Source organism: Anastrepha obliqua, chromosome 2, assembly GCF_027943255.1.
Source record: "Anastrepha obliqua isolate idAnaObli1 chromosome 2, idAnaObli1_1.0, whole genome shotgun sequence".
Classification (NCBI taxonomy): domain Eukaryota; kingdom Metazoa; phylum Arthropoda; class Insecta; order Diptera; family Tephritidae; genus Anastrepha; species Anastrepha obliqua.
Genome location: NC_072893.1, coordinates 58894592 through 58908030, shown reverse-complemented (window position 1 = coordinate 58908030; position 13439 = coordinate 58894592). Strand labels below are relative to the sequence as shown.

At 36.2% G+C, this 13439-nt stretch overlaps 1 protein-coding gene across 1 annotated transcript in view; it reads left to right on the top strand.

Annotated features, from left to right (window-relative positions):
* The first annotated feature begins 667 nt into the window (after positions 1-667).
* LOC129238023 (uncharacterized) overlaps positions 668-13439 on the top strand; it is a 69427-nt gene continuing 56655 nt past the window's right edge. Inside the window, exon 1 of the mRNA XM_054873054.1 lies at positions 668-819. The gene's annotated coding sequence lies outside the window, so the exon portion shown is untranslated. The remainder of the gene's footprint in view (positions 820-13439) is intronic.

The following is a 13439-nucleotide window of genomic DNA, read 5'->3' as shown; positions in this document are numbered from 1 at the left end:
TAACCACAATATTTTGATCCAAATATTTCATCAGAATTTATAAATTCGCCGTAGCCGAATGGGTTGGTGCGTGACTACCGTTCGGAATTCAGAGAAAACGAAGGTTTGAATCTCGGTGAAACACCAAAATGGAAAAAAATTTTTTTAACAGCGGTCGCCCCTCGGCAGGCAATGGCATGAAAAAGCTCCTGCCATGAAAAAGCTCCTCATAAAAATATCTGCCGTTCGGAGTCGGCTTGAAACTGTAGGTCCCTCCATTTGTGGAACAACATCAAGACGCACACCACAAATAGGAGGAGGAGCTCGGCCAAACACCCAAAAAGGGTATATGCGCCAATTATATATATCTATATATGTATATATGGTATGCATAATTTTTAATTTGATTTTTTAGTGGTGATAGAAAACCTTCATGTTGTTAGGGAGTGCTAAGCGTAGTTAATGTTGGTACTAACTTTTATTAAATAATTATCGGTGAAGGGGTTAATAATGTGTTCAAAAACGATTTAAGCAAGTAAATGGCAACTCTTCCTATTGATAAGAGCCAAGAAAGTGGTGAACGACACCGATGCTCTCCGGAAAAATTACACTAAAGAGCGATAAAATTAGTTTTGTCAGTGTTCAATGGCATGGTGTTCAGTCAGTGCTAAAATGAATGGAGCTAAAAATGCATTGTTTCTCACGGAGCTCCTCGAGTGATTATTGTTTATAAATAAACATCTAGTTTCATAATTCGCATTTTAGGGAAGATTCAACGACTATTATTTATTGCTTTGTTGCTGCAGAATTGCAACCATTGAATGTGTTATAAATTGCTGTGTAAGTTTAAGTTATTTATTAAAACAACTGAAAATATGAGCAACAAAGTCAGTAGATTAATTAGTGATAAGTGCATTTTTATATATTTTTCAATTGCATACTTATGTTTATTAGATCAAAGTGGAGTAGTGTCTTGACATTTTTACGTGCGTATAAACATGCATACATATTTATGTAAATATCTGAATGTATGCGGGCGGTTCTATTCAAAGCAGTTGGGCAAGAATTTGACATATGCGAATGCATACATCCCTACACACTTTTTTATAATAAGAAAATTTGCATGCGTGTGTTTTTGGTTGTTGGGTTTTAAAGCATTCCAAACAAATATTGATTAATGTTTGTAACTTTATTCTGGTAGATTGCACATCATTCAATGTACGTTCATAACTTTTAATGAATGGCCAAGCAATACTGCAATAGAAATTAACTTATTGTGTTCTTACCACTAAAAAGTCAAACTAACTTTCTTAGTTGTTAACCGGAAAATATGGCTTCGTACATATTAACAAGAATTGTTGTTCCAGTACTCTAATACGTAATAGCTAATCGTATTTACTCGTGTTAAGATTTTATTGTTTTAGTGTGATAATCATAATTCGTCTCCGCTTTTGTGGTTGTTAGTTTTGTTGAAAGTGTTGTCGGCGATCGTTAGTTTTATTACTCATTGTGCATTTAAGATGCAGTGTACAGTGGCGACTCTTGAATTAAGTAAGACGAACTCAGATTTAAAAATAACGCTAGTGAATAATTTTAAGGCCCAAATGTCAGAAGTCGAAAGTACATTTGGGCCTGGATATTCAGGGTATATACAGAGAGAGGTAAACTCGCTGTGTAGAGGTAAACTCACAGCGAAATTATTTACTGTAATGCCATTTCCATCGCAGCCTGTTTTGTTTGTGTTTCGTCGGACCCGAAGAGATACGTTAGCGTCTTTTTCAGCCGACAATTCATATAGCATTCGCCGGTAGATGGAACCAGGCATCGTGCAACCAGAACTCTGCACAACTTGCCAAACAGTAATGCGCCCCTTACATACTTTCACAAGCAATAAAGTTCAGATAGCCACCAGGAAGCAAAGGCCCTGGCCAAAGGGAGTAACGTATCTCACCAAAGTCTTCAATCTGTCCATGACCATTCTTATAATTGTGTTTTGTGAACTACCACAATAACAACAACTGTAATGCACTTAAGGCTCTATCATCATTTGAGGTAACATCCTCATAAGTCCCAGTGCCTCGATATAGATTAATATCCCAATGACGCATAATCCTATAGATCTGAGCCACAAAAAGATGTAAACGAAAACAGGGAAGGTGATAAAATAGATAGAGAGGCTGCGGCGAAGAGGAATCAAGTTGTTTTTTGGAGCCATATAATTTAAAAAGGTTTAAACATATAAAACAATATCTCAAAAATCCTACTGGAAATGCTTCAAGGCATCCTTAAGAGCTTCTGCAGGCTGAGAAGTCATCTACATAGCGTTGACATATAGTCGATGGCTTCGACCTGCACAGCGTATCCTTGCCACGACAGTCGGTTCTACGTAACCGGAACGACCCGGGTTTATATGCGGCCAAGGCCTGTCACTTCAGCAGCATTCCTTGTATATGCACGGGAATGTTTATGCTGCTACAAAAACAACCTGCACAGTGTATATATGCACGTATGCATGTATGGCAAACTAAAAAAATAATGGCGTGTTTATAATTTTGCAACGGGGTGTATATGAGAAATTATCGCTGCCAACACCCAAAAAACTGATCCTAGTAGGTATTGATTGTGATACTTGATAACCCAAGAAAACACGCTATTTGTTTATAAATAATAGTACCTTGCAGTTTTTTTTAAACCATTTTATATTTATATGGAGCAACATCAAGACGCGCGCCACAAATAGGAGGAGGAGTTCGGCCAAACACCCAAAACGGGTGTACGTATATATATATACATAAATTTGCCACATCGTACTAAAAAAATTATACCAATTGACCTCACGTTATGAGTGACTCTTTCATTGTAGGGTATGCTGCACGGCAAATAACAGCAAGAGATTTTTTAACAATAAATCAGACGAATATTCCGATTATTTACAGAGCCAATATATAGTAAATTACAAATTTGTATGTCCGTAATATTTTATATCTTAGCTCCTACACTCTAATTTGACTACGACTAAGCGCAAAAATATTTCAACTTTCTAAAAATGTATGCATTTATTTAAAAAATGAAAATATATTCCGATTTTTTAGTTTTCGACAGAAAAAAAAACTATTAAATCTCAGGAGCTTGAGGGTCGTTAATTTTGCTTAGAATACGCCAGCTGAACGCAATGATACATTCTTGCTTCGGCTGACGGTCTTCCCACCGCTATAAACGCAGCTGACCATCATTATTATATTTTCATATGTGTCCAAAATTATGTAAAAAAATTTCAATCGGCATAAAGTAGTTTTACTTTTGAAGTGAAAACTTCTTTAGAATCGTTGGGAGTAATTTGAGACTCGATGAAACGAAAAAGCGACATTCTTGGCTACGAAGCGTTATATGTTGATATACGTATATGTGTGTGGCTGCGTACTGCTGAGCCACGCTAGTATAGTGAGTATTGTAGTATGTATACTACACTGCCTATTACTTGCTTTGGTGTTTAGTTCAGTACGTATGTGTGCGCGCCTGCGTATTACGGAGCCACGGTGAGCGAGAAGGCATTATGTATACCTATACTACACTACCTAATACTTGCTTAGACCAAGCGTCCTACGAATGTTTGTGTGTATGTTAGTACGTCTGTGTAATATACGCGTTACGTAATAATGTAATCTGTGTAATAGCAACTGCGGGTGCTGTATTGCGTCCGTATTTTTATATTCGTAAATATTTTCATTTTTAAATATTTACCGCAATTGCAGGCGGTGTTGCAATATACCACAATCAAAATGACGGTGCTCATATTGTAACTCCACAGATAGATCTGAATGCACAGCAACTAGAATCACTGTCTGTTCAGCTCTCTAAAGTGGGAGAAATATGTGCATGCGAAACCAGATTGAGCAATGGAAAAACAGTTTTAATTGTGGCAATTTATATTTCACCGAATCAATCAATAAATAGCAACACGGAATTCATTCACGAAAATTTAATAAAGTATACACCAGAAGTATCGCGGATACTTAGAAAAGATTACGATAAAGTTCCAATGATTTTAAGTGGCGATTTTAACGTAAATTTTGCATTGGACACAGCGGTTCCTTTAATTGACTTTCTCAATACAACATTCAATTTAAAAATGTGTAACAATCGCACTGAATCGATAACACGATCAAAAGCAACAATTGACGCGGTATTTCAAAGATATGTTGACAACATCGAAACCAAAGCATTTGTATCATATTTTAGCTATCATAAGCCACTCGTATCATTTGTTGAAATTGAAAACATTGAGGATGAATAATAATAAAATGAAGAAAATAAAATATGAACTTTATAGCAATATTATAATGAACCTATAATTATCCTGTTCCTAATGCTGCTTTCGTCTCATTCTCTCTCAGTTTGTTTTACGGAAGGTTTCACTTCTATCGCGTCTAACCGTTAGACTGGTATTTTTTTTTGTTCTACTAAATGTCAACAATACACAAAAAATTTCAGCCGGTATTAAATGAGTTGTTAAAAAAATTTTTTCGACACGTTTCGCAGCATCCCACGCACGTACCCACCGCTACTGGACTAGCTGACGGTTGGTTTCGTCATCCATTGGATTGCGTCTGCCTACAGAATTAAAATCAGTCGGCATAAAATGATGAGGTCAAAATGACCACTACTTCTAAATTTTTTTACAGTTCACCTGTTCAGCTGATGTGTTTCCCCCCCTCTACACGCAGCTGACTATTTTTTTTATTCTACTAAATGTCAACAATACGTGAAAAAATTTCAGCCGATATAAAATGAGTTCGTAGAAATTTTTTTTCGACACGTTTCGCAGCATCGCATGCACGTACCCACCGCTACTGGACCAGGTGACGGTTGGTTTCGTCATCCATTAAGACCTTCAGAAACATTAAGCTCCCTCGCAAGGGCCCTAATTGATTTTGAAGGGTCCTCGTCAACGATCGCTTGCGTTTGTTGAATAATCGGGCAGTGTCAGAGAGTTCCATGTGTTTTTTGCGTTTTGCAAAAGATTCTGCATCGCCGCCTAATGCTTCCAATTCACTGCGCACTTTATAAACGAAAGAAAATTAAAGATTTCTAAATTGGTGTGGCGATAATTGCATTTCCCCTAATTGCTTGAGCTAAGTTGTAGTTCTCCATTCCTATCTGAAAAAGAGCAAAGTGAAAAAATAGAGATTTCGGGAAGTCATAGCCACCTATATATATATCCTTGGTGACCCATAGCTTCATTCACAACCTTTCGCCACCCGTCTCCATCTAAGGCTACATCCTTCCACCGCCGCACGTTCAGCTTTGCAAGGTCATCTTCAACGTCTTCGAGCCACCTCTTTCTGGGGCGTCTTTTTTTTAGGCCTCCAACAGGGCTTAATTGAACTGCCTTTCGAGTTGTTTTCTCTTTAAGCATTCTAAGCCGTTCCAAGCCATCTTATCCGCTAAGATTTTTTAAATCTTTCACAGTTTCGTTTTTTGCTAAAAGTTTCAGCTCATGATTATATCTTATTCGATACTGTATGCACCCTGTATGCACCCGCGATACCCACGTGTCCCGGGACCCATGTTAGCATCAGGCTATTATGTCTACCGACATAGTTCAGCCTGGATTTACAGGACTTGACTACCCCTGATGGTGGCAGTCTAAGGCCATAAGCGCAGCTTGGCTGTCGCTGCAGACACATATAGATCTGGCAAGAAAACAGTTGGCATTTTCCCCATAACATAGTGATACTTAATACTTAATACTTCTTAGACCCATCGGTAAAGAAAATATCCGTCAAACCTCCCTGAATGCATTCTGGATTGCTCCATTGCATGAGCAATCTGACAACAAATTTCCTTCCAAATGAAACTATGAGTATCAGGTCGCCTTTGTGTGCCAAAAACTTATGCATCAACTTAAACGTTGTTTAGAATCTTGATGAAATTGCGTACACTTAAAATTCGATATAAATCAAAGTCAATTTATGGTTAAAAAAAAAGCTCATTAAGCGATCGAGTGACACACAATGGGCCAATAGACCCTGGATATGAGTGATTTTGCTTGAGCTATACTCGTATGTCACTTTTTTTTTAATTTTTAAAGACAAATATAAGTACAGAACCTTCAACTCCAGGTATTTTAAGTGTGTTTAGCATATACATAGTATGTATGTAAGTATGTACATAATTGATTTTAGAAATAAGTGCGTTAATATTTTTAGTCGTTTTTGGTTTCAAAGGCGTATTTATAAAAAGAGATTTAAATTTTTGGGGTTTGAATGCCGTTGATAATTTTTCATTTCTTATCGTCTTTGAACATTAAACTATAAATAATAAAAGTGCCCTTTTCGGAAAAGTTCGTGTTTATCTGTTGATGATAAAGTAAAATTCGATTTGCTTCGTTTAGTTTTTTTTTAATTAAAAAAGAGATTTTCGTGTTAAAAATGATATTTTTTCTTATAAAACATTTAACATAAACATTTTTTCTTACGATACTGCCATATTTTTCTAACAAAACTACTTTAATGGTCTTTGTAACATCGTCTAGAATAAGTTGTATAATGAAATAGACATGAAAAATATATTTTTCAGCTTTAAAAACGGTAATAATTTAATTTTGTTAGTGAAAAACCATATAAAATAGCAAAAATTGTACGACTTAAATAAAAATGAATTCCTTGACTTCGAAGTGAGATACCACAAGTATCCAAAGAATTGCAGAAAAAAAATAATTAATCGAATTTTACTACATGCGGTTTGCAATGTGTTTTAAAAATCATAACTTTAAATATGTATGTATGTATGATATGTATAAAAAAAAAATTCTTTTGGGATTTTGTTTTTGGCATGTAAATTTAAAAAAAATTCTTGCACTGCGCTATTATTAATAATAAAAAATATTTATAAGCATAACAACTAAAGCTTCACTTTATTGATAATATTATGAATTTTTGGTATTTATTAATTTATGGTAATACCATAAAAACCTAAATAAAAATAAAATTTGCGACTATACCATTTTCGGATTTGTTTTTGTGTCTTACTTTATTTGCTGCTAGTTATTCAAATTAAAAAAATCTTTCAAACTAAATGTACGTACAAATGAATTTATCTACAGTTTCAGAATCGATTATCACACTTTGCTATGCCAAGTTATTCCAATAAATACTGCCTCTCATTATAATATTTCCATTACAGTCGAGCAATTATTATAGAACATTTTTTATTTTTCGTTGGTGCTCGTGATAGAAAGTTTTCGAATAACTTAAAATTTTTAATATCGGTATTTGCGTGCAGATACACGTATTTAGGTATAATATAATTTGCTATATATAAGTGCAAAATAATGTATAAATATGTACATATACATGCATACGTATTTTATACATACTTGTGTATGTATCAGTAAAGATTTCAATGAACTCGCTAATGAATAACTACTTGGATTCGTTTATTTGCTTCTCAACTACAATTCCATCTAAAGAAATATGGAGAAGGAAATAAGTAATAAAACGAAAAAATCGCACATTTCATAGATTGTTGTATGGTCTACACAGTCGAAGTCACAGTCACAGCAGTAATCTTCATAAATTACTTTCAACGATTTTATGTAATTTACGAATACTACAAAAATAAACAATTCCATAATTTTTATCTAAAGCATGCAAACAGAAACTTCGACTTCGGCATCGGCAAAGACAACGGCAACGGCAACGTTTCGTCAGCACCGCCGTATGTTAAATAAAACCCTCTTTGGCCAAAAATGTATCCAAACACAAAATTAGTTGCTGCACTGAAAATCCACTCATTTAGATAATTATTGCTCTTTTTTGATCCGGTAAAATCAGCTGCCGCAACCGAATGGGTTGTGCATGACTATCATTCGGTAGGACCAGGGTTTGAGACCCACTGTTGGCGCATAACACCAAGTGATAAAAGAGTTTTTCCTAATAGCTGTCGTCCCTTGTCAGGTACTGGCAAACGCCTGAATGTATTCTTGCCATGAAAAAGCTCATCATAAAAAACCATTTGCTGTTCGGAGTCGGCCTCTATTTGTGCAGCAACATCAAGACACACACAACAAGTTTGATGAGGAGCTCGGCCAAATACCTGACAAGGTATGTCCGTGCCAATTACATATGTTTTACATTATTTATAAATTATAAATAAAACTTGTTTTTAAAAATACTTTTTCCAAAAATTCATCTCAAATGAGAATCTTTAAAAATGTTATCAATTGAATCAAAATAATTAAAATAATGTTTATGAGCTGGCTAGACAGGGAACGCTGGAGACAGTTTCATCGCGAAACGAGAGGATTCGGGTTCTCTTCAAAACCTGTGGTCTACTCCTGGAAAGATGGGCCTTGCGTCCACTCAGCAAGAACTGAAACAGCAAGAATCCTGCTGGCCACAGGTAGGTCGAGGATGTTCGAGGGCACTTGTAAGGCTAACAAAGCCGCAGCTCTCAAATTTGGTGAGTATCCTTACCGTACATAGTACGTTAGGTGTCCATGCGGTGAGACTTGAGGTTGCTTCAAGTCTTTTCTGCAGAAATTGTCTGAAGGATGAGGTGGAATCGTCTCTGCACCTTCTTCTGAGCTGTCTTGCTTTCGTCGGGCAAAGATTTAGACATCTGACCTCTCACTTTTTTGAAACACCTGCGGATATTGCGAGTTTGAATGTCATACACCTGGCGAAAAACCTCAGTAGCATGAAGCGGTTAATACGAACGTAGTTAGTCATTGTTGGTCGCCATCCTTTAAATCAAGCCCCTTTTTCCTTTTTCAACCTGTTTGGTTATTTTTCTTCTGTTTGCCCTGTGTGGTATCACAGCCGACGAATTTTGATTATTTGTCCAAGTGGACCCCTATGGGTAAACAAATATCCTATTCTATTCTATTATGTCTTTTGCTTATTATTGGTTAAAGCTGTTCCACATTTTTCACATACTGTTTGTGATCCTCTGCTGAAGTCTGGAAATATTGGACTGGAATTTTACACTTCTTGATTTGAGTTCTCGCTCCAAGGCGTTCTTATATACTATTTAATATATATTATATTGTATGCTACCTAGAATTTATCAAAAATAAATGACTAATAAACACTTAAAAGTGCTAATTTTTATATACATACATATACAACTTAAAATCGATACAAATTTTTATCTAGCTAAGAGAGATTTTACTCTAAACATATTTGGTAACACTACACCCTTATCAAAATCATTTTGTTGAACCAAAACTGTTGAAGCAGGTTATTTTTTTATTATTCAACAAATCAAAGAAAATACTAGGAGACTAGGATCGATTTCAGAAGCTTATTAGAACAACAACAAGAGTTGAAAAATAGTGGCGAGTTGATAACCTCTTTCCTTGAAGTCGATTAAAAACAGGCTCAGAAGAAAATACACACGAAAACGCACGCATACGCACACCAATGCATCGTTGTGAAAAAGAAGATTATATGGAAAAATGAGTATGAACGAACATGAAACGAAACGAAATTTGAAATGAAAATATTTGTATTTCATAAAATGTTTTTGTTGTCGTTATTCCTTTTTGCTTCATTACATTGGAGTGCCAGCTATTTAAAAGTGGGAATAACTAGTGAGCAAATAGTGAAGAATGCAGTCCAGCCAAGGGAACAAAGACCAGCTTAAGACTCTAACGTAGTCGTTGGCGAGGAGAAGATCTAGTCGAAAGCCGGGATAGGCAGATAGACAGTCATTAAGCGAACAAGTACTTTTGTGAAAATTCCTTGGCTCGTTGTTGTTCACTCTTCCGCTCGTATGCTCGGCCATCCGTTAGACGCCTTTGTATGTAGCGCTGAAATAAGTGGCAGATATCCAAGCAAAGGCAATATTGTTTTTGGCCCGACAATGTTACCTGCAATAACTTGTATTGAATTGGTTTGAGTGGATTTAATTTGGTGCGGTGTGGCTCGTTTACATTCGTTTCGGTTCGGCGTTTATTATTTCGCTTATTTGGTTGTTTCAAGCCATGAAACCGCTTGGGATAACTAGTAACTCTGGTTAAATTTATTACTGCATCTTCAACACTTTATTGCATGTATCAATTTCCCTAGGTCACGGCAGAGATGCCAATGGTACGGGAATCTGTGCTGAATTTTGTTGCGTTTGTTGCACTTAATAAATGCAACTGAAGAAAGAATATAACCATTTTGCACTTTCCTAAAGTTATATTTTGAGGGAGCCATAACAATAGTAGGGCACTAATGTATTATAAGTGTGATCAATTAACGGTTGTTTGTACCAACTTAATACGAAATACTTGGAATGAATTAATTTTCTAATGCACAAACTTAAATAGTCTATAATTTTTTGTTTGATAGGGTGGCTCTTGGATAGTTGGAGAGAAATATTCTGCGAAATATTTAGTTAGAATGGAATGTGTATTCGGCAAATATTGGCAGTAACTAAAATAAAGTGTTTTCCAATAAGAGGTGTTATTTTGATAAAAGATTAATGGTTTCGTTGCTTGTGTGGCACGTAGCGCCGTCTTGTTGAAAATAAATGTTGTCCAGATTAATACCATCCAATTCTGGACATAAAAAATAGTTAATCACCTCTCGATAGCGCAATCCATTCACCGTAACTGCTGCTCCAGCTTCATTTTCGAAAAAGTAAGGTCTAATGACTCCGTCGGACCATAAACCGCACCAAACGGTCACACGTTGAGGATAGAGAGGCTTTTCAACAAAAGCTCTTGGATTTTCTGAGCCCCAGATCCGACAATTTTGCTTGTTGAAAAAGTCACCGAGGTGAAAATGGGCCTCATCACTCAAGATGATTTTTCGATGGAATTGTTGATGATCGGCCGGCTTGAGTTCTTGTGTTAACTTGACTTTATAAGCCTTAAGACTCAAATCTTTATGCAAAATACGATGTAATGGCGTTTGTGGAATGCCTAATTCCAAAGAACGACGATGAATGCACAAACCTGGGGTTTCTTCAACACTTTCGGCTGCAACAGCAATATTTTCGGCTGTTCTTGAGCGACGGTTTTTATTCTTCACATCACTAACTCTTGTCCCAACAGCTCGAATTTTTTCACTAATTTCTGTATTGCAGTCCGACAAGGTGCTTCACGATGACCCAACAATTTTGGAGTTTTACGAACCGTCTCTGCCAAATCTTCACCATTTTTGTAGTCAAGTTTAGTAATTTGAATGCGTTGTTTAAGAGTGTATCGTTTCTTTTTTATTAATGGATTTCTACTTGTCAAATATCAAAAAATAACAGCTTCAAAAGTAACATCTACCGAAATAGCGGGCTATTCAAAATAACACCACTTATTGGAAAGCGCTTTATAAAATATTCTTTAAAAAAAACATCAGTATTAACTAAATGATGCTTGGTATTGCCACTCTATTGAAATGTAGCAAGAATTGAATTTGTTTGCAAGGTTCTACATAGAGGGCCAATTACTTAATATTTACTAATGTATTGGCGGTAAAATTATATACAGGGTGTGTTCGGCATCTGAGGACAACTTGAGAGTAAAACTAATTAGCTTTGATTTCGAACAAAATTTGATGTATATTACGTTCCTCGAGTTTTTTTGCAACAGATGCTTCCAATTCACGGCGAACCTTATGAACGAATGAACGGCGTTTCCAGGACGGTCGGCTCTTCGTAACCGGAACGATCCGGATTTATATCCCGCTAAGGACTGTCACTTCATCAGCATTTCCCGTATATATGGGGAGTGTTTATGCTGTTACAACAAAAACAACGAATGAACGGAGGCACTTAAGAAAATTAGAGATTTCTAAAACGGTGTGACGATAACTGCATGTTTCTTCATTTCTTGAGTTAAGTTGGAGTACTCCATGTCTTATCCGAAAAAGAGCAAAAAGGAAAAATAATGGTTTTAGGAAGTTATAACCTGAAGGAAGTTATAGGAAAAAATTTATAGAAATTGTAGAAAAATTATTGACTAAACATTTCTCATAAAAGTTTAAAATGTTTTAGTTTTTTTACAATGAATTTCTTAATATGTTGCTTTCATTTCTTTGTGTACGGATACTTTTTCTGCCAAGTGTATATGTATATGTATGTATATAGATACGTGTAAATTTATGTATGAGGTTGATTAGGAATGGAAACATTTTCTTTGATTTACTGTTTGGTGGATGTGTCCACGGTCTTCCAAGCGACCGTACCAGGCGCTACTTATTCTTTGGGACACTTAATAGTGTCTCTCGACTGCGGTCCTACACTGGAACAAGAAACATCTGCTTGCTGCCCCTCTTCACACTACCAAACACCCATTGCTCTCGTACATTCTAGCGATTGTATTTTTGCCAGCCCATTTTTGCTTCAACTACCACCACAAGCCCTTCGCCGCCCAAACGAGTACCGCAATGCATAAGGACTTACCTTATAAATGAGTTCCAATCGCTAGACGTAGAGGAGGCTATACGTATGTCCTTCTGGGCCATTGTAGTTTTTCGATAGTTGGTTGTAGCAAATAGTACGACAAAGTGGCTAGTGTGCTCACCATTTAAGTGGGAGCCCGAAAAAAGGTGTTTGTTCGTCAACTATGCTTGAAACTACAGTGGATTGTTTTCTTCTCTATTCCTTGTACTCGTTTCTGGTATTTCGTCGTTTCTGGTTAACAACTGACCAGATTAAAATACCTAGATACCTAGTAGAGGACAGATCTGATTTCTTTGCGAATAGGAAGTTTGTGTTGTGTTTCATCAATACAACGTCATGCCGCACGTGTTTTTAACGACGAGTCAGAAGCTCTAAGAGCTCGCATGGGTGGTTTTATCATATCTGGCGTATAGTCCTATAGCCTGGCACCAAGCGATGATCACTTTTTGAAACATTTTCAAAACTCTTGTGTTGGTGGAAAAATGACCAATTGAGCTGGTCAAGTTTGCTTTTTACCAATAGGGATGAGGACTCCAAAATGGATAAAATTCACCCAATGGAACGGTGCATATTTGATGTAAATCGTATAAGCTTAAAATACTCAGAACTAATACATATATACTGGTATTAAAGACGACAGTGCTACAACAACAATAACGACATTGCAGTCTTTTATGAAAATCGGCATATGTAAAAATTCTTCATTAATATATTTGTGATATTTCTTCGTGAAATGTTGCTTCTGCATTTACTTAAAAGAATATGAGACCGAGGTACATATGACAAGTGATTGTAGAAATTTATGGTTAGTTTTATGTTTCCCCACCTGTGTGGGGAATGAGATAAGCTCATTGTGGTGAATTCATTGATTATTTCTGTTTGGAAAATCAGGATAAAGAAGATTGAAGACGTAAATGTTTGTCATTACTGGATGAAGGATCCGTACCGGAAGCATTGAGAAATACGTGAGAATTATCCACCAATCGAATAGCGATTGGCTACGAATTGAATTAGAAAGGTGTCGAGCCACAATTTCACGTGTGTCCATTACGGCAGGCGAGAAAGCGAAA